The sequence below is a fragment of the Peromyscus maniculatus genome, chromosome 10, assembly GCF_049852395.1.
Source record: "Peromyscus maniculatus bairdii isolate BWxNUB_F1_BW_parent chromosome 10, HU_Pman_BW_mat_3.1, whole genome shotgun sequence".
NCBI lineage: Eukaryota > Metazoa > Chordata > Mammalia > Rodentia > Cricetidae > Peromyscus > Peromyscus maniculatus.
The window spans coordinates 100,070,849-100,086,651 of record NC_134861.1 but is presented as its reverse complement, the minus strand read 5'-3'; the positions used below and the strand labels follow the sequence as shown (position 1 = coordinate 100,086,651).

The 15,803-nt window shown below is 42.3% G+C and overlaps 1 long non-coding RNA gene and 1 other non-coding gene across 2 annotated transcripts; one reads left to right on the top strand and one right to left on the bottom strand.

The window, feature by feature from the left end:
- Window positions 1-1,242: 1,242 nt before the first annotated feature.
- On the top strand, window positions 1,243-4,235 carry LOC143267539 (uncharacterized). Its single transcript, XR_013042678.1, has 2 exons — window positions 1,243-3,322; window positions 3,903-4,235. It is a non-coding gene; the product is annotated as an uncharacterized LOC143267539 (long non-coding RNA).
- Window positions 4,236-10,091: 5,856 nt separating this feature from the next.
- On the bottom strand, window positions 10,092-10,197 carry LOC121821012 (U6 spliceosomal RNA). Its single transcript, XR_006061722.1, has one exon. It is a non-coding gene; the product is annotated as a U6 spliceosomal RNA (small nuclear RNA).
- Window positions 10,198-15,803: the final 5,606 nt, after the last annotated feature.

The following is a 15,803-nucleotide window of genomic DNA, read 5'->3' as shown; positions in this document are numbered from 1 at the left end:
GAAATACAGAGCAATGGTTTTCAACCTGTGGGGATCTTTGTCTCTTTGGGGGTATGTCAGATATCATGTATATCAGATATTTATATTATGACTCATAATAGTAGCAAAATTACAGTTATGAGGTAGCAACAAAATAATCTATGGTTGGGGATCATCACAACATGAACAATATTAAAAGGTCACAGCATTAGGAGGGAGAGAACCACTGCTGTAAAGCATTTTCTTATTAGTGACTGATGGGGAGTCCAGCCCATTGTGTGTGGTGCCATCCCTGGGCTGGTGGTTCTGGGCTCTATAAGAAAGCAGGCTGTGCAGGCATGGGAGCAAACCAGTAAGCAGCACCCTCCATGGCCTCTGCATCAGCTCCTGCCTCCAGGTTCCTGCCCTGTCTGAGTTCCTGTCCTGACTTCTATGATGGACAGTGCTGTGGAAGTGTGAGCCAAATAAACCCTTTTCTCCACCACTTGCTTTTGGTGATGGTGTTTATCACAACCATAGTAACCCGAACCAAGACAAGACTTTTGGTTGAAATAGATAGTATCTTTTTTTTTTTTTTTTTTTTTTTTTTTGTAACAGCCTAGACTTCACTATATAGACCAGGCTAACCTTGAACATACAGAGATCAGCCTGTCTTTGCCTCCAGAGTGCTGGAGTGTGCACTACCATGCCCAGCAGTAACATTTTTTTAAACGAAGTTTATTTTTTAGTTACTTTTATCATATAGATTTTCCTGTCCTTATTGTTGTTAAATTTATACTATAAATTTTACATGATAAACTTATAAAACAAAATTTAAAAAGTACTTTAACAGATCTTAACTCTGTTAGTGACTTATCGGGATTTAGAGAAATACAGACCCTCTGGCCTAGCAGACTTTAAGTTGAAAAGAATGTCTAGCAACAGAAAACTAATTTCTTTATACCAAAGGATCTAGAACAGAAGTCTCAAAACACATCAGACAGAATCATCTTCACCACCTATTTCTTTTAGTTCCCTAGTGCTGGATGGAACTCAGGCCTCCAAGCCAGCTGGGCAATTGTCTGACCACTGAGCTACACACCCCTCCATCCATCATTCTTTTTTTTTTTTTTTTTTTTTTTTTTCTCGAGACAGGGTTTCTCTGTGTACTTTTGGAGCCTGTCCTGGAACTCACCTGCCTCTGACTCCTGAGTGCAGAGGAAAGGTGTGCACCATCACCACCTGGCCATTGTTCTTTTAGCAGCTAATGGAGCAAGTACTTAAGTACCTCCACACTGCTCAAGGTTCTGAGATGACGGAAGTAAACTAAGGGATGGACATTTCGCCCACAGGGAGTTTCTATACAGATAATGTGAAATGGCCATCATTTAAACACATCTGGTTTTATTTTTTTTTTTGTTTCTTTTAATTTTATTTTGCTTTGTTTTGAATCAGAGCCCTACTTTGTGGCTCTAAGATAGCCTCAGATTCATGTCCCCCTGCCTCTGTCTCCCACATGCTAAGGTAACAGGAATGTGCCACAACCATGCCTAATTTAACCACATCTTTCTTTATTCTATTTCTAATGCTGAGGATATAGCTAATGGGTAGAAGATGTACTCGGCATGTGCAAGACCCAGGCATCACAGTGCTGCTGTGATAATCCCAAGGTCTTTGTTAGGGATTTCTAAGAACACCTATGGAAGAAATATTATACCACCATTTTTCATTTTTCTGGATCTAAAAAAGTGTGACAATTCATCCTATTAGCTCATTTAAAGTTTATCATGTTAAGTGGTTACTTTCCCCAAGGATAAAAGTTTATATCTCTCCTTACTAAATTATGATTTTATTTATACATTATAAAGGAGACACAAAGAGTTTAAGGCTACCTAGTTAAGTTACTGGCTGAGCTGGTAATAGAAGTTGATGTTTATCTCCTGTACTTTGCTGTTATTAGCCCTTTATTTTAAATTCAGCTGAGCAGCAGCTTGGCTGTAATCCCAGCTCTGGAGAAGTGGAGGCAGGAGACTTCAACGTCATTCTGGGCCAAAAGAGTGGGTTGGAACCTCAGATACCACTAGAGTCCTAAGCTAAGTTTCATATTATTTTATGTGTATGAGTATTTTCTTTGCATGTATGCATGGCACTTGCATGCATGGTACCCTCAAAGGCCAGAAGAAGGTGTTGGTCCTTTGGAACTGGAGTTACAGATGGGTGTGAGCTGCTATGTCAGTGCTAGGAATTGAACCCGGACCCTCTGAAAGAGCAACCAGTGCTCTCAACCTCTGAGCCATCTTTCCAGCCCCCTAAGCTAAACTGGAGATGGTGGCATGCTAAATCCCAGAATTATAAACTATTTCTTCAACAAGTGTGACCAGGAAGAGGATATAACACCAGTGGCATTTGTGGTGGTATTTTGTTTGCTTTAACAAACAAAGCTTGCCTGAAGATCAGAGTGCGGAGCTAAGCCACTAGTTAGCCATAGAGGCCAGGCAGTGGTGGCACACACCTTCAATCCCAGCACTATGGAGGTGGAGACAGGAAGTGATATGGCTGGGCGGAGAGAGGAACATAAGGCGGGAGGAAACAGGAGCTCATGCCCTTTTAGGCTGAGGATTCCTTAGAGGTAAGAAGTCTTTCTAGTGGCTGGCTGCTCTGCTTCTCTAATCTTTCAGCATTCACCCTGATATCTGACTCCAGATTTTTATTAAGACCAGTTAGAATTTGTACTACAGACATTTCTTTCTTTTCTTACTTAATTGAGTAGTGAGAAGGGCTGAGGAGATGCTGCTGCCCCGGAACAACACTTAAATAATTATGTCAACTTATTGGCTAATGTTTGGATTTGAGGCCTTCTCAATGAGACTTCACATCCTAGTGTTACTAACAATTGGAATTTGGGATGCATCATTATTGGGAAGACATCTTCAGAAGGCTCAGGTCATTTGTGAGTATGCGTGGTGTGTTTTGTATGTGTGTGTGCGCGTATGTACATGTGTGTGCATGCATGCATGTGTATTTGTTTCTTCTGCAGAGGGTGACCTTCATCATTTCTGACTTTTCCCTGCATTCCATCTCTGCTCTCTATTTGGATCGTGTGCCCACATATATTCAGTTCAAAGGATTTTTTTTTTTTAGTTTTTTTTTAAAAGTTGCATTATGGAATTAATGTAAATATTTTTCTTATTTTCCTCCCTGATCATAAACTTGCTTTCACTCCTGGGTCTGGAATGTAACCAAATTGAAAAACGACAACATGTTCGCAGAGCACAGTGAGGTCATCGCAAGAATCCTCGAGCTCAGCAGCATTGGTGGCCCCCACTCATCTGCTGAAAGAAGACTGGGAGCCGTTAAAAGCCACGTAAGCACTGAAATGAAGCATTTCTTAATATTCCAAATAAAGTACTTTTTTTCAGATATGATTGTTTCCCTTAGAAAAATTGACTCAGCTAGTAACAGCTGTATACTACTGCAAACACACCATCACCGTCCTTTTATTTTATTGTATTTATTTTCATTATGGAAAGTTATTATGATGTTAACTTTTTTTTTTAAGTTGGCAAAGCTTTGAACTCTCAGTCTATTATTTACCAGTTGACCAACTTACTTTTTTAACATGGAGGACGTTTTCCCTCTCGCTGCTTTTCCGAGTGCTTGTACATGGCTGCTGCCATTTGTGCCGACCCCGGCTGTGCTGCCTGGGGTTTGGATGCAGAGCCCATGAGGATCACTTTATTTATTTAATTTATTTGCAGATGTTCACCACATGTGGGGCTTAGTTAGCATGGAGAATAACCATGAGTCCAGAATGCTCTACCCCACTTCCCTCTTGAAACATTCTTATGTGGTTTCGTGAAACGGCTGTGTGTTTTAATAGATGCCGCTGTGGCCTTGCTCAAGTCTTTGTTTAGGCAACTGACACAAACTCTCGGCTGTGGCAGCTCCTGCCTTCCCTGATCATCTGCCGACCTTCGCTGTCAGACCAGGGTGGGACTGGAGTGCTTGCCCAGTGTGCGGGGAGGCCTGACTTCTCCCCTGAGCACGGCAAAAGGCGGGTGTGGTGCACATGGATAATCCCAGCTACATCGGGAGTTTGAAGCCAGACTGGAATTACAAAACAAAACAAAACAAAACCAAAACAAAAGAAGAAGAAGAAGAAGAAGAAGAAGAAGAAGAAGAAGAAGAAGAAGAAGAAGAAGAAGAAGAAGAAGAAGAAAAGAAAGAAAGAAAGAAAGAAAGAAAGAAAGAAAGAAAGAAAGAAAGAAAGAAAGAAAGAAAGAAAAAGAAACAAACAAGAAGGAAAAATAGAAAAGAAAAACCAGAGAATGAATAAATAAGCAAATTAAGTTAATTTGGTTTTGAGGGGATCCTTGCCCTCCCTGTGTGTTCTGAACTATTAAATGTCTCAGGTTGGATCTCTAAGACTCAGAGCTACAAGGGAAGGGATGGTGTTGTGAGGTGGGGAGACAGCACCTGCTTTACAACATGAGGACCGGAGTTTGGGTCCCTGATGCCCCCACAAAGCCTGGTGAGCAGAGCTCGCTGCGATCATCCCAGTGCCGGGGAGGAGGAGACAGGTGTGCACACGGCGGCGGCGTTTACTGGCCTGCCAGTCAAGCCAGCTGGCGAGCTCTCGGAAGACAGCTCAGTGGGTAAAAGTGCTTACCCCCGAGCCTGACGACCTGAGTACGGGACCCACAGGGTAGAAGCAGAGAATCAACTCTCATGTACACACACACACACACACACACACACACACACACACACACACACACACGGTAAAAATAAATGGCCTAGAACTTAAGATACCCTAACTTTCAAATCCCTAGTGCTGGGGTTATAGGCACTTGTTATCATGACTAGCTCAAACATTGTTAGGAAGTTGGTAAATGCCAGAATCAAAATCTAAACCTGTTGGTGAATGTTCAAGTCTGTGCTTTCAACCACAGGACATTCTGAGTCTCTAATATGCATTCCTGAGTTTAGCTATAACTTAAATATCCCACATGTCAGATTGATTCGTCACATTTACCAGCCATATTTAATTGTAACTTCATAAAAATTCATTTAATTATCAAATTTTCAAAATATTTTGGAAAATGTTGCTTACATGTACCATGAGGCAGGTATAAGGATTTTTAGTTTGTCTGGTGGTCTTAATTCAAAACTCCTCTTTTTTTCTTTTCATGTGTCTGTAGTGTGTATGTGTATGTGGGTGAGTGTGGGAAGCATGTACAAGTGTACCTGATTGTGTGTACATGTTCCTGGGAGAGCCCAGGTTGAGATCAGCAGTCTTTCTCCCTTGTTCTTCCACCTTATTCCTCTGAGACAGATCTCATAATCAAAGCCAAGGCTGGCTGAGATGACTAGTCTCCAGAGCTAGCTTGCACTGGGATCGTCTCTCTGTCTTCAGGAAGCAAGAGCTAAACCAGCAGATGGGGTGTACCCACTGGCATCCATGTGGATTGTGAGGCTCTGAACGCCAGTCATTGCTTACCAGGCCAGTGTTCTGACCTCAGAGCCACTGTCTGGTCCTCAAAACTCTTATAATTTCCCATCAAAACAATGTATTGAATTTTAAATTCTTTTCTGAAGAGGTCTAGGCTAGCAAGAAGATGAGGATATGGGAGGAGGGGAAGAGGAGGAAATGGGGAGGAGGGGAAGAGGAGGAAATGGGGAGGAGGGGAAGAGGAGGAAATGGGGAGGAGGGGAAGAGGAGGAAATGGGGAGGAGGGGAAGAGGAGGAAATGGGGAGGAGGGGAAGAGGAGGAAATGGGGAGGAGGGGAAGAGGAGGAAATGGGGAGGAGGGGAAGAGGAGGAAATGGGGAGGAGGGGAAGAGGAGGAAATGGGGAGGAGGGGAAGAGGAGGATATGGGGAGGAGGGGAAGAGGAGGATATGGGGAGGAGGGGAAGAGGAGGATATGGGGAGGAGGGAAAAGGGATGTGGAGGAGGGGAAGAGGAGATGAGAAGGAGAGGAAAACGGCGGAGATAATAGTGTCAGGGGCGGAGGAGGAACATGAAATGGTACTTGGCTGCTCGCCAACTCTGCGATTCCTGCTTCTCCCCCAAGCACAGGGCCTCTGGGTGGCAATGGAGCCTTGGAAGGCATCTGGGAACAGCTTGCCCCAGGCTCTACCCCAGGACCTTCTCTCTGGGGGCCTCTGACCCCATCCTCTGGGGGTGTGGCAGTTTTCGTGTTGGCTCTTCACAGTTGGATGCAGTGTTGGGACTGCTCGCTCACGAGAACTTCTCCCACGGGACCAACCCTTCTTTATAAAAGACGTTTTAGTTAGAGACCCTAAAAGATGTGAAAAAAAAATCATTTCAAAAATATTGTTTCAAATATAATTGTGTCCCTCAGTGAAGGAGTGAGAAGTAGGGATTTGGAGAGAAATCACTCAGCAATGAATTTTAGCTATTTATTAAATATGTCTTGGGAAAAATTGTTTCTACTTCAGTTTTCCAATGTACATATATTTTGAGACAGGGTCTTATGTAGCCCAGGCTGGTCTCAAACTTGCTATACAGCTTTGGATGACTTTGAACTTGTGACTCTCCTGTCTCTACTGTCTCAGAGCTTGGATTGTAGATATATGGCACCATGATTTATGCAGTGCTGGGGATCAAGCCCGGGCTTTCTGCATGCCAGGCAAGCGCTACCAATTGAGCTGCATCACCAATCCTCAGTTATGATATTTATTTCACTCATAAGAGTACAGGGATGATTCAATCAGACCATACGATTGCTAGTGCTTTGTAAATCTGAAAACACTGAAGTTATAATAAAACTAATACATTCTACTAATGTATTGATAAAAAAAATCCCCTGGAAATGTTTTAGTATCGGTGAGCAACTCTGACATGTTATATTTATAAACTTTTGAGAGCAGCTGAAAAGCACTGTCTTTAATAAGCGATGTCACATTCGTAGTATTCACATGTGGGACACTAACGTAGGGCTGAGTGAAAAGAGGTGCAAACTGTAGTCTTCTGCTTTCCTTTGTTCCGTCAGGCTTTCAGGCGGGCTGAATATCCTGGCTGCTTGAGACTCCCTGTGTAGACCAGGATGGCCTGGCACTCCCTGTGTAGACCAGGCTGGCCATGATCCTCATGCCTCTGCCTCCTTTGCTCTACAGGTGTATACCACTATGCCCACCCAATCTATGTAATCTCAATAACAACAATGATTAGGTAATACAAAGATGGCCTTGCTTCTCTCCGACACGGTGGTACAGCTTGCCTTAACTGTGAACCCAAGACACGGAGTAGTTGTGAGGGCAATCTGCCACACCCCTCTGGTCTCCAGGGTTGATCCTGCTGGTGTGGCTGGGCTAGGCAGCTGTCCCTCTCTCTTGCTGTGTGTGTCCTTCCCAGAGCTGTGCTCAGACAAAGAGGATGACCCTCCCCAACGGAGGACCACTCTCAGCCGAGGGCACACACACCGCAGCTGTGCTCTTGAGCTGGAAACAAACTGCTCTCACTGTGACTTAAAAATCTTTAAATTGCATTTATTATGTGTGTGTGTGTGTGAATGTGCACACATGCATGGCACATGCAAAGTTTAATAAAGACATTTTAATATAGGCCTGTGTATGAGGGCTAGCAAAGAGGCACTCAGAAAAATTTAAGAGACCCAGAGCATGGGCTAGGAGTCTACAGGAGAGTGAAAGACAATACGACTTACCTAGTGTGGTCACAGGCTCCTGAAGGGACAGCCATGGGACATTCTTCATCTATACAAAAGAAGGAAGTTTTGCTACATACCACAGTGTGCGTGAACCCAAGGACATTATGCTAAATAAAAAAATATTTGTGATTCCATCTACATGAGGTAAGTATCTAAAGAAGACACACACACACACACACACACACACACACACAGAGAGAGAGAGAGAGAGAGAGAGAGAGAGAGAGAGAGAGAGAGAGAGATGTTCAATGGTTTTGTTCCAGTTATAAAAGACAAAAACCATTCTGGACAAGACACCTACTGTACAATAATGTAAAACAATATATACTACAGAACTCTATATTTCAAAATAGTTTTAAAAATTATCTTTTTTTTTTTTGAGACAGGGTATCATGTAGTCCAGGCTAGCTTCAAACTTGGTAGCTAAGGTTAGCCTTGGGCTCCCGATACTCCTGCCTCTATGCCTCTATCTCCCAAATACTGGATTATAGTTTGTACTATGCTTGGCTTCAAGGTGGTTAAATGGTAATAAATTTTGTTTTGTGTTTCTTTTTAAATCACAGTTTTAAAAATTATGTAAAATACATATTTTTTCTTTACCAATTGTATTTGTTGCTAGACTCCTTACACTTTTAAAAAAAGAATTCGAAAAGTTGGTAACATAGGAAAAGATAAATATAACTCAGGAGCGCTCTTGTGTAAACAGTTATAAATCATGGAGGGCCAGGAAGGTGACTCAGCTGATAATCTGAGCCCCGTTCCTGAAACCCATATAAAGTGGGAGAAGAGAACTGAGTCCATCAGCTTATCCCCCGACCCCCACACACCCATGCCACAGCACAAACAGTACCCCATCATGATACACACATTAATAATAAATTTTAAAAAGTTTAAAATCACCAAAATACTGGCCATGTGGTAAGAAAGGGTGTGATGCCTCCATGGACACAAAACCACTGGAGGGCTGGTGGGACAGCTCAGGGCATGGCTGCACTCCTGCAAGTTGCCCTCTGACCTCCACATCTGCATCATGGCAGATGTGGAACAAAATAATGTAACAATACAACCAAAAAATAATAATCAGATAAAAGCACTCGAACAGGAATTGAACTTTTGGCACCTGGCCATCAACTCTCAGCACATTTTCACTGAGCCGGCTCTAAGATGTCCAGCTTTAGGTGAATTCAGATTTCAGCAAAGCCAAAGTGTTTTGTTCTCTCCAGCTTCTGTAGTGGACACGGCTCAGGATCCTCTGAGAGGCAAAAGTGCCACAGTGGTTAAATTACCAATAGAGAACTAAGTGTAAGGAAAATCAGAGTCTGTATGTGACAGGCTGCACATGCACACATATGTACATGAACACACCCACACAGACATGTACTGTGCTCAAAGCTGGGGGCTTTGCAGACATCCCGGCCTGATAGTCTACACCCACTGAGACATGCTTATCACCTCTCCATCTGAGCAAGACAGCAACCAAGGACAGGCCCTCCTTACCTCTCTCCCCACACCAGTCCCCAGAAGCAGACCAAGGAACAGGCCCACCCTGAGCCCCTGCCATCCCCGAGACACATGTAGCAGCCCTCAGAGGAGGCTATCACTTCGTCCCGGTAGACAGGACACTGGGAAATACATGGCTGACCCCATGTGTGGAACAACAGAGGGGGGCTTTGGGGCCCTTGGAACTCCCCAGAGGACTCTCGACCAAGACTGTAGCACACCTCGGCTGGTTAGAGGAATTTCTCAACAGCAGTGACAGATGCTCAGCTGCAGTGGGTGGGGAGCTTCCGTGGTTTGGGTCGCCGAGTAGGACAGCCTCGGCAAAGCAAGCACTGCTCAGGGCGGCAACAGCACCCATTAGCCACACAGCAGTTCTCAGAGTGATGGCACTGACGAGGACAATCACTGTGCATGTGGTCACCCTCGAAATGTCCTGTTGGCCCTCTGACAGGAGGGTGGGCTGGCCACAAGCTGTGCATTTGGAGGCTTGATTTCTCCTTGACTATCAAGTGACCATACGTACAGTGTTTCTCAGTTACTTCCAGAAACCCTAAAAACAACCTTTATCACAGTGGACAGAGCTGCAGACATCAGAATACCTCCAGCTTTGCCCTAGAAGCAATAAAGAAGGGTCTGGAACCTATCTGGGACCCAGGCAGGGAATTTCCTCTCCAGTACCTGCTCCCTAGCATTGCACAGGGCATTTAAACTTTGGCCTAGAGTGGTGGCCACAATTGATTTTCAATGATTCCCAAAACTCCCTAGTGCTGGGATTATAGGTGTTTGCCATCACACTGAGGTTCGGGACAAACCACTCAGACATTTGATTCAGATTACCAGGGATGACACATTGTTCCCCAAATCCAGTAAGGGAAGGGTTGGTTGTGGGTGGGAGCTGGAATCAAAGGGTTTCTTATCAGTATTTTTTAAAATTATTTTTTAAAAACATGGAATCCTTCATGAGTTTGCCTGTCATCCTTGTGCAGAAGCCATGCTAATATTCTCTGGATTGTCCAGTTTTAGTATCTGTGATGTGCAAGTGGGCATTCTCATCAGTTTGGGAGGGTTGAATCCAGGGCAGTGTGAAGACAGAATTCTGGAACTTCATTCTGTAGCCATGGTCACCAACACAGTAAATATTCCTTGATAAAATACATGAATAAAATGGATTATTTAAATCAAATAATCACATAAATAACCTTTTATCAGAACTTCCTAAACTATGTTCTATGGAATATTAGTTGTACAAATTTTACATTTTAAAAAAGTATCCCAGGTCAGAAAGTGTGGAAAATACAGGGCTAAAAAGAGGTAAGTGCTGTGGAATAATGCCCTTGTACATTGGTTTAATAAAATGCTGATTGGCCAGCAGTCAAGCAGGAAGTATAGGTGGGGTGAGCAGACAAGGAAAATTCTGGGAAGAGGAAGAGCAGAGTCAGAAGTCTCCAGCCAGACACAGAGGAAGCAAAATGACAAGGCAGAACTGAGAAAACCACGTGGCTAAACATAGATAAGAATTATGGGTTAATTTAAGTGTAAGAGCTAGTCAGTAATAAGTGTGAGCTAATGGCCAAGCAGTTTTAATTAATATAAGCTTCTGTGTACTTACTTGGGGGACGTGAATGGGAGAGATTTGTCCTGACCGCTGGCCAGCCGGGACACAGGAAAACTTCTGACTACATTTGGTGCCCAAGTGGGGCATTGAACCATATAAACCTAAGAAAGTTTAAAGATTCTGAATGCACAGAAACGGAGTCACACTGGGCTTACTGGTCTCACAGTCTCGTGCCAGCAGCAGTGCCAACTTGTCTCCTGACAGCTGCCTGTGAGAAGGAGCTGGCCGCCAGCCGCCATGAGCTAAGTGGCATGGCTGTGGATTCCTGCCACAGCACACAGAGGCAACTCCAAGCTGCACAGTGTGGTGCCTGGTGGATTTAGCCTTTGCTAGTACAGACAGAAAAAAAAGGAAGGAAAGAAAAGGTTTTTAGGCTACATGCTTCTGGATGGAAGCATAGGCCAACTGCTTCACAGAGTCAGCGATGAGCATGGTTCCCCCAGAGCTGGCGGTAAACATAGTTCCACCATGTTGGGAAGCTGAGGTGGGTGGAGTCAGCAGCCTAAGCGGCCACTTCAGTCCTAGTCATGCTGCATTTTAAAGCAATAGATTCACAATAAGGCAGATTCAGATGGGATAAGACTTTAAATGGTTTACAATGTGTGTAAATATGTACATAGGCTTGGAAGAGGGAAGAAAATGAATATGGACAGTTATATAAAGAAGTAGTTTTAAAAAATAAAGTCTTTAAATAGACAGTAAAGGTAATATAAAAAATAAGCCACAGAAAGATGGAAATCACACACAGAGTCTGGATTATATTGTCCTTGGGATTTTTAACTGCAGAAGGACATTTGATTGTAAAGGCTGCTCAGTTAAACCAATATGTATATTTTAAAGGTATTTTGACTTCAAAATTTGAATCTAAGGATATGCTGCTTTGGAAAGGAAGCTCTGCTTTTGTTTCCATAGGAAGCAAGAGGCTATAGATTTGTTCCAGGTTAAGATGGATCAGGTTTGACCAGCCAAGACCCCCTGAAAGGTCTCCAGTGACACCATGGCCCAGATGATCCAACATCCAGATAAGCTTCAAGGCAACTGGCTCAGACAATGCAGCCTCACAGACTACTCCAGTCAGGACTTGACCATAATTCTTGATTTTCTCAGGATCCCCATAAGATTGCCAGTAGGAAGGACTATGAGAAGCTACAACCAAATTCCCAAAATATTGTTTATAGATGTTTTTATTAAAAGAGGGTTGATTTTAAATTCAATCTTTTTCTAGAAGAAGAAAGAGGGATATGATACAGATAATATGATATAGATATGTACTACATAAATAATGATAGGATGAAAGGGTAGATTATCGAATCTACTTTTAAAGAGCAGCAACTTGTTTAAAATGTTTTAAATTACTATAGATTTTAGTTTATTAATACAAATTTAAAGTTAATTTTGTTATATTGTGTGTATATTTCTACTCTTGTTTAAAGTATTTTGTTTGTGCAACTCATTTAAGATTGTGGTGTATAGTTGAGAAATACAGATTAATAATTAGTCATGTATGATAATCAAACTTATAGTCATGTTAAGTTTTCTAGATATACATAGATATAATTCAATTAGATAATCTTCAAACACTTCAAAGACCTACAGAATATGGCATTTAAAGTGTTTTAAAAACTTGGACTTTCTGGACAGTGAGACATGTCTGCTCCTGGCAGCACCGATTTACTTCAAAGAAAAAGATGGGCATTGAAGACACTCTATATGGAGTTTATCTTCTTCTTGGCAAAAGTAGCCATTTGGTCAAGAAACTGTTCTTGCCTGGACTGCTTGACAAAATGTATTGACTGGACATGCAGGACCCATAGGAAGGTAACCACTGAACTTTGCAAGGCAAAATGGTCCTTCAGGTTCCTGCTTCACAGAGGAAACTGTCAGACATTCTACAGGACACAGAAAGAAGTGACTGAGAGACTCTAGGCCTATTGGCTGAAGAAAGATACCCCAACATTACAGAGGAACTTTGGATGACTGTCCAGGCAGGCAGCTGTCTCTGTCTATATTTTTTCTATATATTTCTATATTTTTAGAAGTTGCTTACAATGTGCTTCCTGTTTACTTAGGTAATAATATATCCTTCTGGGGTCTTCCTTTTTTTCTTCTTCTGGGGTCTTCAATGTAGTTGAAGACTAGATAGTTATAGTAATTTTCCTTGGTTATGATAAAAGATAAGTTAGATATGAAACCTTAGACTTACAAATATAGGATAGATAGAATATTTTCTTTAATTTTGCCAAATACAAATAGACTAGATATTGTAACTATAATTCTTGCTTGATAACTGTTTTGTTATATGTAATTTTACTATGCTAAAGTTAAAACCTTCCTTTTGAATAGAAAGAAAAGGGGAAATGATGGGTGATATCGTTCTGCATGCTGTGAATATGTGCTGCTCTGATTGGTTGATAAAAAAAGGTATTTGGCCAAATGCGAGGCAGAAAAAAGTTAGGCAGGACATTCCAACTAGAGAGAGAAAAGCAAAGAGAGGAGACGCTGCTAGCCGCCACCAGAAGAAGCAAGATGTAAAGTACCGGTAAGCCACGAGCCACATGGCAAAGTATAGATTTATAGAAATGGGTTAATTTAAGATGTGAGAGCTAGCTAGTGAGAATCCTGAGCCATTGACCATGCAATTCATAATTAATATAAGCCTCTGTGTGTTTACTTGGGTCTGAGCAGCTGCAGGACTGGGCAGGACACAGGAAAACTTCCAGCTACAGTTACATATAGCAGAGAGTGTAGTTCAGGCTTGTGAATACCAGGATCAGTAGGCTGATGTGGGAGGGTTGCTGGTAGTTAGGGGCTAGCCTGGCCTACATAGTGAGTTCAAGACCAATGTGAGGACACAGACTGAGATTCTATCTTAAAAAAGGGGGGGGGTGTTGGGGATTTAGCTCAGTGGTAGAGCGCTTGCCTAGCAAGCACAAGGCCCTGGGTTCGATCCTCAGCTCCAGAAGAAAAAAAAAGAGGAAAGAATTAAATGAGAGCTGAGTATGTTGGCATGAACCTATAGTTCCAACTGTTCAGAAGTCTGGGACTGGAGGATCACTTGAGGTCAGGAGTTTAAGACTAGCCTGGGCCACACAACAAGACCTAAAAGAGAAGTTTCATTGTTGTTATTTTTTTTAATCCAAAAGAATGTTAAATGTGATTTTCTTTACTCTGTCATTTCTCAAGGGACTTATTATGTCCATGTTATTATACCAATATTATATGATAATCAACATTAATATTACTTTTAAGGTATTTATTTTCATCATTAGTGTGGGGTGGCGCACACAGGAGGTTGGAGGACAACTTTTAAGAGCTGACTCTTCCCAGGAATCAAACTCCCATGCCCAGGCTTGTACAGCAGGAGCCTTACCTGCTCAGTCATCTCACTGTCACCAACATTTAAATCTTATGATTAGTATTTAATGTGTTGTTGGGTGTGGTTGGCACATGCCTGTAATCCCAGCACTTGAGAGGTTATCCTTGGCTATATAATGAGTTCAAAATCAATCAGTGCCATACAAGATCCTATTTTAAAAAAACAAAACAAGAAATTTAATGTTAATATGTTCATGTGTTTTTCCTAATTTTATTTTATCAAGGAACCCAGGTTAGAGAATGTTGTCCTACGCTGTGTGAGACAAGATGGCTCAGGGGGTAATGTGTAGAAAGTGGAGGCTTGTCATTTTGTAGGGTAGTTTCCATAACACAGTAGTTTTCATTTCTCCTGACTTTACTTTTCACCATGGTAACTGCCGAGGAACTATCCAGAGAATGGGGCGGTAAGTGTTTGTTTCTGTTGCCCTGCGGTCGCTGGGAGGTGGTGCAAGGACGTAGCTGTCACCTCACCTTCTTGTAAGTCTTTCCCAAGCAGCCTTAGCACCGATCCACAGCGTGGCTTTGCACGGTGCTGGTGTTGCCTCTGCCGATAGCAGAGAAAATGAGTTAAAATGCATTCCATGCTTCCAGTTGTACGCATCACCTCCTGATGGGAGCTCCAGCATGCTGTAACCAAAGCCAGTATTTTACCTTTTATTTGTATTCAAGAAAAAGACACAGCATCGAGGGATGGTGGAGAAGCCCGGAGTGAAAACCATTCCTGGGGAGCCCCGAGTTAGGACATTACTCTAACCACTGAGCCTTTGGTTAAGGTGGAGCCAGCAGTCCAAGCCCTTGCAAGAGACGATGGTGTCAGTAGAAAGAACTCCTGACTGTGCATTTTTAAACTTCTGGGGTCTTCCACTCAATGTCTCTTCTCTCTAGCAAAGGGTGTTTCTGGACTGCTTTTTTGGAAATCACCTCTCGCTTCCTCTTTTTATTTATTCATCCAAAGGGTATTCACTGGGCACCTACTGTTCGTTAAATATTGGGTTGGTAGTGAGGGTATTTATGTTGGTATCCTATCTATGAAGTGTATTTTATTTGCATTAAGAATTTAAGGAGGCATTGGGCATGGGAAAGGCCATCAGGGACAGAGAAGATGCCGTCATGAAACTCATTACTTTATGCTGATCTAAAAAATTAATAAAAAGAAAGAAAAATTTCAACAACTTATTCTCTTTGATGCTCCAAATTGAAAAAAATTCAAAGTGTCAGTTTAAGCATTAATTTTAGTATGTGTGTTTCTTGAGGAACTACTTTTCTCTTTTGAAATAGGGTTCAGTCTATTGCCCTGGCTGGCCTAGAATCTAGGCTGGCCTCGAACTCTCGGTGATCTTCTTTTCTCAGCTGCCTGGGTGCTGATGTTACAGGTGTCAGCTAGCATGCTAGACTTAAAATTTCTTTTAAAATTGAGCCAGGCATAGTGGCACACATCTGTGATCCCAACATTAAAAAATCAATCAGGTAAATAATAATTGTATGTTTTATAGGGTGGAATATGATGCTTTGATATGTGTATACACTGTAGGATAATTAAATTGGGCTAATTAATGTATCTATCTCTTTATATGTGTTTTGATTTTGTTTTGAGATGGGGGTCTCACTGTGTAGCCCAGGCTGGCCTTGAACTCATGATCCTCTTGCCTCTGATTCCCAAGCA